Raw genomic sequence first — 9,327 nt, 5'->3', positions numbered from 1 at the left:
GCCAGTGAAGCAACATCCTCCACAACTAGATTGAAGAACAAAACGACAGCAACTTGTCTGTTCCCCTTTCCCCAATTCCCCAGCACTGTTCCCATCCCCCTAACTCCCCAATAAAAATCTTTAAAAAAAAAAAAAAGAATACTCCCAGAAAACAGCAACCCTGACCTCACAGAAGCTCACAAGTAAGCCAGGTGAATACAAACATTTGTACCACTAGCAATGGCTACTAGGGAGTAAATGCTTGGGAGCAGCAGTAACAGGGCCTCAGCACTGAAAGTGCTTATTCCAAAGTAAGGAGAGTGTCTCCTTCATGGCTGTGGCCAAGTGTTTGCCAAAAGATGGTGTGTGAGCCTACACGCAGCCAAATGTCTTCCATAGGTGTCTGGGTGAATGAACCTATTAAAGCATTAGCACATGTACCCCCCCCCCAGAGATTAACCCTTAAAACATTTAAGCAGAGTAAGTCTATCAGAATTAGGGGTATGGTATTTTAAAAAGGAAGAAACATCAGGGGAAAAAAAGAAAGAAAAATCTCTTATGTTAGAGAACAAATACAAATCAGACAGCCCAAGTTCTTTCTGCATGACACTACGAAGATGATATTTTATGACATTAAGAAAAGAGTAAATGGCCAATCCATTGTTGCTCCCTAAAAGAGCATATAAAATGTTTCAGATATGTTTTTATCAACTTTTAAGTTTTTCTGCTGAAATAAGCTTCAGCTAAAAAAAAATAAATAAATAAATAACTCATTTCTTCAGCACTTCAGCATATCTTATCCCCCAGTGATACCAGATGAATGAGAAACTACTATACTATTATAGTTTTATGGAAGTTTAATTCATTATCAATACTATGATTTAATGATACATGGTTAAATGCTAAACATTAAATTGGCAACATAAAATGAGTCAAAGTGAGAGCTATGACATAGAAAGTTTAAACAACTTCAAATTCTACTTAAGATCAAGAGCAGTCAAAATGATCTAAGAACTACCTACCGTCCCCCAAAAAAATCATATTTATAATTATAATTAAAAGGGGACACAAAGTGAAAAATCACAATAGTGGTTCATATCAACATTTTGACCAAAATGAAAAAGTGCCATTAGAGTCACCTCAATTAAAATGAATAACACATTGATAAGATCACTGAGAACAAAAGGAGCCTGAAACCAATGCTGTGAATATTTTTAAATTTTTATTAAAACTTTTTGTCATTGTACCTGCATTTATTTTCAGCTTGACCCAATTTCTTTATTCCCTGAGCCGTGATCAGTTTCAAGGTGAACTACATTTTTTGTCTACTTCCTCTAGCAGTTACAAATGCTGTGGTGGCTGAGTATTTTTTTAACAGTATAGATAAAGAACAGTTGCAATACGCCTATGCTTTATTGAAAAAGATGTGCTAAGTATAAATACATCATGCGGATTTTTTAAAACTAAACCTAAGTCACATTAGAAACCCATAATTTGCACTCATATGAGTAGATGATGTCAATTCAGTTAACTGTAATATATAAATAATTTTCCAACCAAGTACCAAGGAGTAATTTTAAATCAGAGGAATTGTTGTATTAATATATTCCACAGACACCTTACTGCTATTAGTTGTAGGAAGGTATGGTTTCAGCGATGATGGTTTTAACGGTTTTAATCCCACACACATGAGAAATTGATTCCACAGGCTAATCCACACATGGCTTGATACTTATACCTCGATCAATTATTGAAAATATATTTTCCAGTTGCCTATATACGATATTTGAAAAACTAAGCTTGGAAGAGCAAAAATCAGTGTGCTCAAAGACTAAAGAAATGCTTTAAGTTGGGGAAAGTAAAATTTGAACAGGATTTCCCAATAGGTCACCAGAGGTTCACCTGGTATTTTCTTACTGACCCCTTCCCTTCTGCACCTCCACCCACCAACTCCAACACACTCAGGTTCTATTTAAAAAGCAACTAATAACCCAGCAGAATAAAATAGGGCAGTACTGAGAAAAGTTAGTATTACCCTCCAGCCCACTCACTGATTTTAATGATTCATCAGGGAAACCCCAGTTGTTAAAACATACCTGAAATCTCATTAAAGAGTAAGAAAGAAGCATGAAAAGATTTCTGCTTTGAAACATGTCACCACTGATTCCCCTAACAGAACCTATAAAGGATGAATATGTAACAAACATACATTTCGATGACATGTTTCCTCAAAGTATTACACTACATTCAATTATCATATGGGGGAGGGGGAGCGACAAAGATAAACAGATTCTAAGAAAAAAGTTATTTTTTAAAAACTTTTCATAGAAATCAGACATAAATTCCTCCTAACCTGTAAAACGTCAATATAATCTCTGAAGACTGAAATATAATCTGGCATCGAATGCAGAGTAATAACCTTGCAATCTTCAAACTACAGGCACTGACAATATTCTAGATAATTAAAGAAAGTCTGGTTAATAGTAAGGAATGAATCAGATTCCTGAGCACAAGTTTGAATTGAAGAAAACGCATCACGGAAAGTACCGTATTTCCTCATGTATAAGACGCTCCCATGTATAAGACACACCTTAATTTTGGGGCCCGAAATTTGAAAAAAAATGTATTACATAAAGTTATTGAACTCAAATTTTATTCATCATAAAATTCATATAACTCCTCATCACTGTCAAAACTCCCAACCATTAGCTTGTCCTCATGTGTCTGAGGACGAATCACCGTCTTCATATATTGCCTCGTCCTCAGTGGGAAATGCAACTAAAAAAAAATCTACAACCACTGTATAAGACACACCCAGTTTTTAGACCCCAAATTTTTCGAAAAAGGGTGCATCTTATACATGGGGAAATACGGTAATCATTATTCCAGTATTTGATTATACTACAACCTACCATTTATGATAATGTATATACTACTGTGTACTTAAATAGCAACATTTTTAAAAAATATATTGGGCTCATATCAAAAAAGATGTAACCCTCTAACAACTTTTCCCCCCACAATGCTATGGATGTTCTAATTTCTTCAACTCTTTTGACTTTTGTTTCCTAAGTTTAGGTAAACTAAGAACTGAGGATGCATGTACCAAAACCAAGATTTGGTTAAAAGATTTATACTATTTTTGAAACAATTTAAAGCTATTTTAAAAGGTTCTTTTCCAATTATAAGATTTGCAATGATCATTTATTAAATAAATGCTCTTTTTAAAATTACAACCTTATATATATATATGGCTATTTAATGTTCCTTACCAAATATTTTCATTCTTTCTTGATTTGGAATTAACTTTCTGCTTAAAAATATCAGGCACTATTTCCATGACTTGAATTGATACAAATTCCTGGTTATAACTATCAGTAACAAATGCAAATTCAACAAATACTTACACATACCTGCACCATCACATCATTCACTTGTTTTCAAATATGCATAATTTCCACATATAAATAGATGTGTACATATTACGAATTCATTACCTTACATTTTTGTAGTTACATTCCACATTACAAAGCAAAATTATAACTATGAAAAATTTTTGTGAGAAGTTTACTGGTTCAATTTCAATGACAAATAAAATACTAACCCTCTTTCAATTTTTCATTGCTATTACTTTCCTGAGTAATTTCAAACTATAAAAGTAGCAATTAATTAGTTCTCCTGAAGACTAAAAATATTTTCAATTTGCTGACATTTTAAAACGTGGCAATATATGTATGAATCAATAGAAAATTTCACACCAGAAAATCAAATCATCACTCATTTGAACTACTGCAGTACCCTTTTAATTACCTATTCATGCTACCATACAATCTGGTTCCCATCACACCACTTTCCATAAGCCAGCCACAAATAACCTTCCAAAATCCAAATCTGATCAAGAAGTGACATGCTCAAACATCTTCAACAGGTCTCTGTCACCTAAAGATAAAACCCAGGGAGCTACACATGGCAGCTCCCTCCTTCCTTGTGTTGGTCCCTTCCTTTCTCCTCCCTACAGCCTCACTTCCCCGGATTCTGCATTGCAGCAACACCAAGCACTCCCTCTTGAGCAAGCACTCAGCTATGCTCCACTTCTATGACTTCATACCTTTCTCTCTTTTCTGTTAGCCATCTCTTTGAGTTCACCTAATGAACTTTTCTTAAAATTTCTGCTCATGAATCATCAATTCTGTGAAGCCTTTCCCTGAACTTCTCTTAAACCTGACTTCCTTTCTGCTTTGTACAGTATCGTTACACTGGTTTCACTCTATTTCCTTGTCTTGCTTCCCCATGGGACTGAAAACCTGGAGGACGGGGACCGTGACATTATTTTCCTGGGGCTATCCCATGATCTGGCACTTAGTGAGGTCACTAAGTTTCTGTAACGATGATCTGAAAATCAGGAGGAAACAGGCAGGCAATGCTGCCTTCAAAGCACATTGCTTTCACTTAGCACAGGTCCCGAGAAAACAGGTGTCAACCAGCACTTGCTTCTAATATTTCCCACCGTTCCTGAAGTCTAAACAACACCAAGCAGCCAGTATAGGAACACATTTTATTATAGTCTCTGTCAAATGACTCTTTTTTTCTTATTGTTCACAGAAACCAGAATTTATTGGAAATAATAAATGTTTTATGTGAATGTGTGTTTATCTTAACCTATTCATACACTTGTAGGAATAATGATTAAAGAAAGGAGAGAAACACCACAAGCAATTGAATTCTAGGCCAAAGGAAGTTCGATGGCCAAAGAGGGTATCTGTGAGAGCCACGAACTTTGAAAATCCCCTGCAGTTTTCTATTCTGTTTGCTCTGTTGTCATCCTAGTTTCATGCTAGAAGTGGAAGTCAGATGAGAAGCCAATTTCCTCACCATCAACCTAGAGATCCCACTCCACATTTAGTAATTAGGTTTTTATTTAACAGGGGAGAAAAAAGATATCTTTAAATACTTTCTGCCAACAATTTTCATTTTATAAAAGTTTGACAAGATGAATAACGTATTTGCTTTCTCAAGAAGGCATGTCTCCAAGCCTTCCACCTTCCTGAAAGGGGCTGCGAATCAGCTCAGTGGGGGGAAATCGGGCTGTCTGACCCGTTCGGGTGTGGATGCCTAAGTGAAGAAGCCCGAGTGTATCACAGAATCATGGGTGGAAGGAGTGCTGGCACCACTGTCCAACCACTTTTCTTTTATAGGGGAGGCAATGGAGAATCTTCGCATCACACTGAGTGAGTGTCAGAGCAACGGTCTTCTGAGCCCATAGTCACATATCGTCCTGTTCTACTTCCCTGCAGGCATGCGGTATGACATAAGGAAAAGGCACCTCCATTTTCTAGTCTTTGAAGATTTCGGATTAAATATCAATGTTTGGTAATTATTAATATGTAAATGATATATACTGTAGCATATCCTTATAAGCATGTGGAATATAAATGTTACTATAAGATGATAAACATATCTATAACATATTACATTTAATAATAACTGCAAATAGTTTAAAACTCTGGGACATCTGTGGTATAAGTCACACAGAACCGAATAGTATATAGTTAGGGTGGTAAAACTCAAGCATTTGTTCTAATCTCTTGTGATTCCTTCCAGAGTCCTGCACAGTCATCCCTGCCCTGACCTGACACAACCCTTATCCTTCACACCACACTCTAGACCAGCGGTTCTCAACCTTCCTAATGCGGTGACCCCTTAATACAGTTCCTCATGTTGTGGTGACCCCCAACCATAAAATTATTTTTGTTGCTACTCTATAACTGTAATTGTGCTACTGTTATGAATCGTAATGTAAATATCTTTTTGTTCTCCGATGGTCTTAGGCGACCCCTGTGAAAGGGTCATTCGACCCCCAAAGGGGTCGCGACCCACAGGTTGAGAACCGCTGCTCTCGACTGACCCCTTTTTGATAGGATAATAGGCCTTAAGGACTAGGATAAAAGAAAAATAGTATCCAAGGTTCATGCAAGAAAGGTTTGGTGTAGGAGGCAAGGAAGTCAGCCACATAGCTATGTTACTTTTACATCATAATTTACTACCGTCACCATCAAAGTCCCAGTCCGCTTGACATAACCATCTTAAGTACTTCTTTGTACTTATCATTTATTGACATACTTATATGAGTGATTGTATAATATCCGTATCCTCGCTGTACGTGAAGTCCCAGGAGGACAGGTCTGCCTGCTTACCACAATAGCCCCAACACGTAGCAAACAGAAAGTGTTCAACAAATGTGGATTGAGTCAATAAACCATAAAGCCCCTTAGCAATGGCATTGCCAATTTCTTCCTAATTAGTCATCAAAGGTCTATATTATCTATATGATTCTCAACCACAATCACCCCTTACTACCACTGATTACTATTTGCTCTCACAGATAGAGTCTGATGCACATTCTATCACCATCTAAATGTATCAGATGGCATCTTCCTTTATTTGAAATGCCACACCTCATTCTAAGGAAAACAGTCCTGCCAGCAGCCCTGCTGATGGGTTTAGAACCTATGTTTCATGCCATGGGCAACTATCTTCTCTGAGCTGACTGGACGCTACAAGAATATTTAACCCAAGGACAGTCAAGTCTATGACCTGGAAGGAGTCAACTGGTTTAATCCTTGGACTAGTCTTTTTTTTATTGGACACAAGCATTTACCTTGCTACCCTACATTGGCTTCTATGTCAAAATTTAACTCAGACTTGATGTGAGCAAGGTAATTATAAATTTATACATCAAGTAAGTTTAAAATAAAATGACTAACTATTCTAGTACTGGTGAGTTTCATTAATCTCTTTTAAGAGCTTAATCCTTATTAACTAAATAAAAAATTGTTGAGAGGTTTCCCTCTCCAAAAGGGAGGCACACATCACATTTTCAGTTATTTGGAAACAGAAATAGCACAGCTACTCTAACACACAAACATTCTCAACATTCTATTTGAAGTACAGCAACCCAGGCAGACATGGGTGGCATTCCCTTGATGAGTTGAAATAAATGTCACCAAGAATAAAGTTCTGGATTTATTCACTTCCAGTGAAAAATGAAAAGGACATAATCTCACAACTCAATCTATTTATCAGTGAGGGGAAATCAACTTAAAAGAAATGCAAAATCCTAGCAGCTTGGGAGGCAAAAGAATATCAGTTAACACTTGAGAGAAGAAAGAGAAATTTCCATACAGGACTAAAAGGCTAGAAATAGATATCCTTAGTACCGATGTTGGATAACTTTAATATTTTTAATATTCATTTTATGTAAGTGAAAGTCACCATGCAGTGACAGTTTTTAAATGGTGTTAGGAAGTGTGAGGTAAAGCCAGTATTAGAATCTGTCTTTTAAGTTTCAAATCAATAAAACCATGTTTTAAAGACGTATATCAATTAAAATATTTAGTGACCATTCTCTTGTCTCCAAAGTCCCACATGAATATAGAAATTTATGAGAAGTAGGATTAGTTAAAAGTGTATTTTCTTCTATTTATTTATTGCAGCAGGTCTTTTTCTAATTGCCATATATGTTTCAAGAATCTTCTTGATTTGTCAATGGTCTACATTTGCTGATGGGTTAAGAAGCCAACACTAGAAAAACTGGATAGAGTCTACAGATTGTAAATGATAAATTTTAAAAAGCCTAGGAGCCCAGTTTAGACCGGAGCTGAGTAAATCTGGGGCTAATAGATGTGGTAACGAGAGCTGTATCACTATTTTTAAATATCACAAGGGGCATATTATTAGCTACCCACTATTATAAGAAAAAGAGTCAGTCTGATAATAATAGACGGGGATTTTAAAATCCCGAAGATATTTGATTAAGGGTTGAGTAAAGACAAGGCATACACAGACCACAGTGTATGATTTCTAAAAGATCTATTATTCTCCATAGTTTCTGCAGAGGAAGCACAGGCTTGCCCATATCATCTGACACACAAGTTTCCACTGAGGAAAAGATAAGTAGCCATAGCTCAGTTTCCTGACTGGAGCAAGCACTATGACTTTTATCTATTTAGTGGCCTTGTCTGTCACTGTTATCTCTTTATCAACCTGTTTTTCAAGGACACATTTCAATGATATAAATATTTTGTCTAACGAAGCAGAGGCCCTACCGTAAAGAGGATTCTTTGCAAACTACCCAAAGTCACACACTGCATCCTCATCATCTCTTAAGGAAGTAATTTCACACTTTGCAAACAGTGTGTTCAAACAGAGTAAGGTTGCTTAGGAGTTAATTAATTCCCTCTTGCATCTCTATCCCGCATATATATGCACCATATCTGGGACCATAAGTCTCTCTACTGGATTAATTAGCATTCACAGTTAACAAACATCCTCAGTCACTGTAGAGAAAGATTATAACTTAAACTCCTAAAACTAGGTACATAATATACTGGATTTGACGTAATAGTTCTTCGATTGATCTTAGCGGAATTGAAGTGAAGGAATACTTTGCTTCCGTTTATCATTCCACTTGCTCGGCACACTAATGTCCCTGGCCCTGCCCACCCCCAGTTGTTTCCAATCTTTACTGGCAAGAACTAAACTTACCAGATAAATTGCTTTACATGGTTCAAAGTAAATGCCTGCCAGGAGCAATGAGTTACCTTTTCCAAGAGTGCTTGTGTGTTACAAGGGAACAACAGGTGATAACAAAATTTCAGCCATCGGCAAAGTGGATGAGAATAGTTTGTGAATTAAAGGGACCCTTGTCAAATCCTGAAAACGTAGGCTGAAGGCTGCTATCTACTCTACTAATACCTAAAGCTTGAAAGCTTATCTTCTGATTCAACAATACCACTTTTAAGAATTAACCCTGGAAATCTTTATTGAAGTCTTTGGCCAAAATTGAAATCAATCAAAATTTCCAACAAAAGGAATCTCTTGCTATTAAATGATTACGATCAAAAGTCATAATGAAGAAGAACATTTGTTGTCCTGGGAAATGTTTCACTATTGCATAAATAAATAAAATGAATCTATAAAAATATATAATGAAATGAATACACAAACATGAGAAAAAGCACACATGCTCACACGTAGACATAATCATTTACAGTAAAATTATGAGTAATTTTGTTTTTCTCTTTGTGTTTCATTTTATTCTTCAAGTTATCTTCATTGAATATGTTTCAACATGCAATTAAAAGAAACTATAGGGCCGGCCGAGTGGTGCGATGGTTAAGAACTGGCTTGGGACGCCAGAGGACCCCGGTTCGGATCCCAAATATGAGGGCCAGTGACACTGCCCTCTACAGCTAAGATGCTGAACAACAGCTCAACCTGGAGCTGGGCTGCCATGAGTCGCTGGCAATGGCGTAGGCTGCAGTCCCCTGATGCAGTGGGCTGCCATAA

The 9,327-nt window shown here is 36.6% G+C and overlaps 1 protein-coding gene across 3 annotated transcripts in view; it reads right to left on the bottom strand.

The window, feature by feature from the left end:
- The window catches only part of QTMAN (queuosine-tRNA mannosyltransferase), a 333,545-nt gene that overhangs the window by 207,192 nt on the left and 117,026 nt on the right, over positions 1-9,327 (bottom strand). For 2 of the 3 annotated variants that reach the window (XM_019663540.1, XM_019663538.1), the window contains exon 1: positions 9,256-9,278. The exons of the other annotated variant lie outside the window; for it this stretch is intronic. The gene's annotated coding sequence lies outside the window, so the exon portion shown is untranslated. Of the gene's footprint in view, positions 1-9,255; positions 9,279-9,327 lie in introns of those variants that run through there. 3 annotated transcript variants of the gene reach the window in all.

This window comes from Hipposideros armiger, unplaced genomic scaffold (assembly GCF_001890085.2).
Source record: "Hipposideros armiger isolate ML-2016 unplaced genomic scaffold, ASM189008v1 scaffold_394, whole genome shotgun sequence".
Classification (NCBI taxonomy): Eukaryota; Metazoa; Chordata; class Mammalia; order Chiroptera; family Hipposideridae; genus Hipposideros; species Hipposideros armiger.
This window is presented reverse-complemented; position numbering and strand designations above follow the sequence as displayed.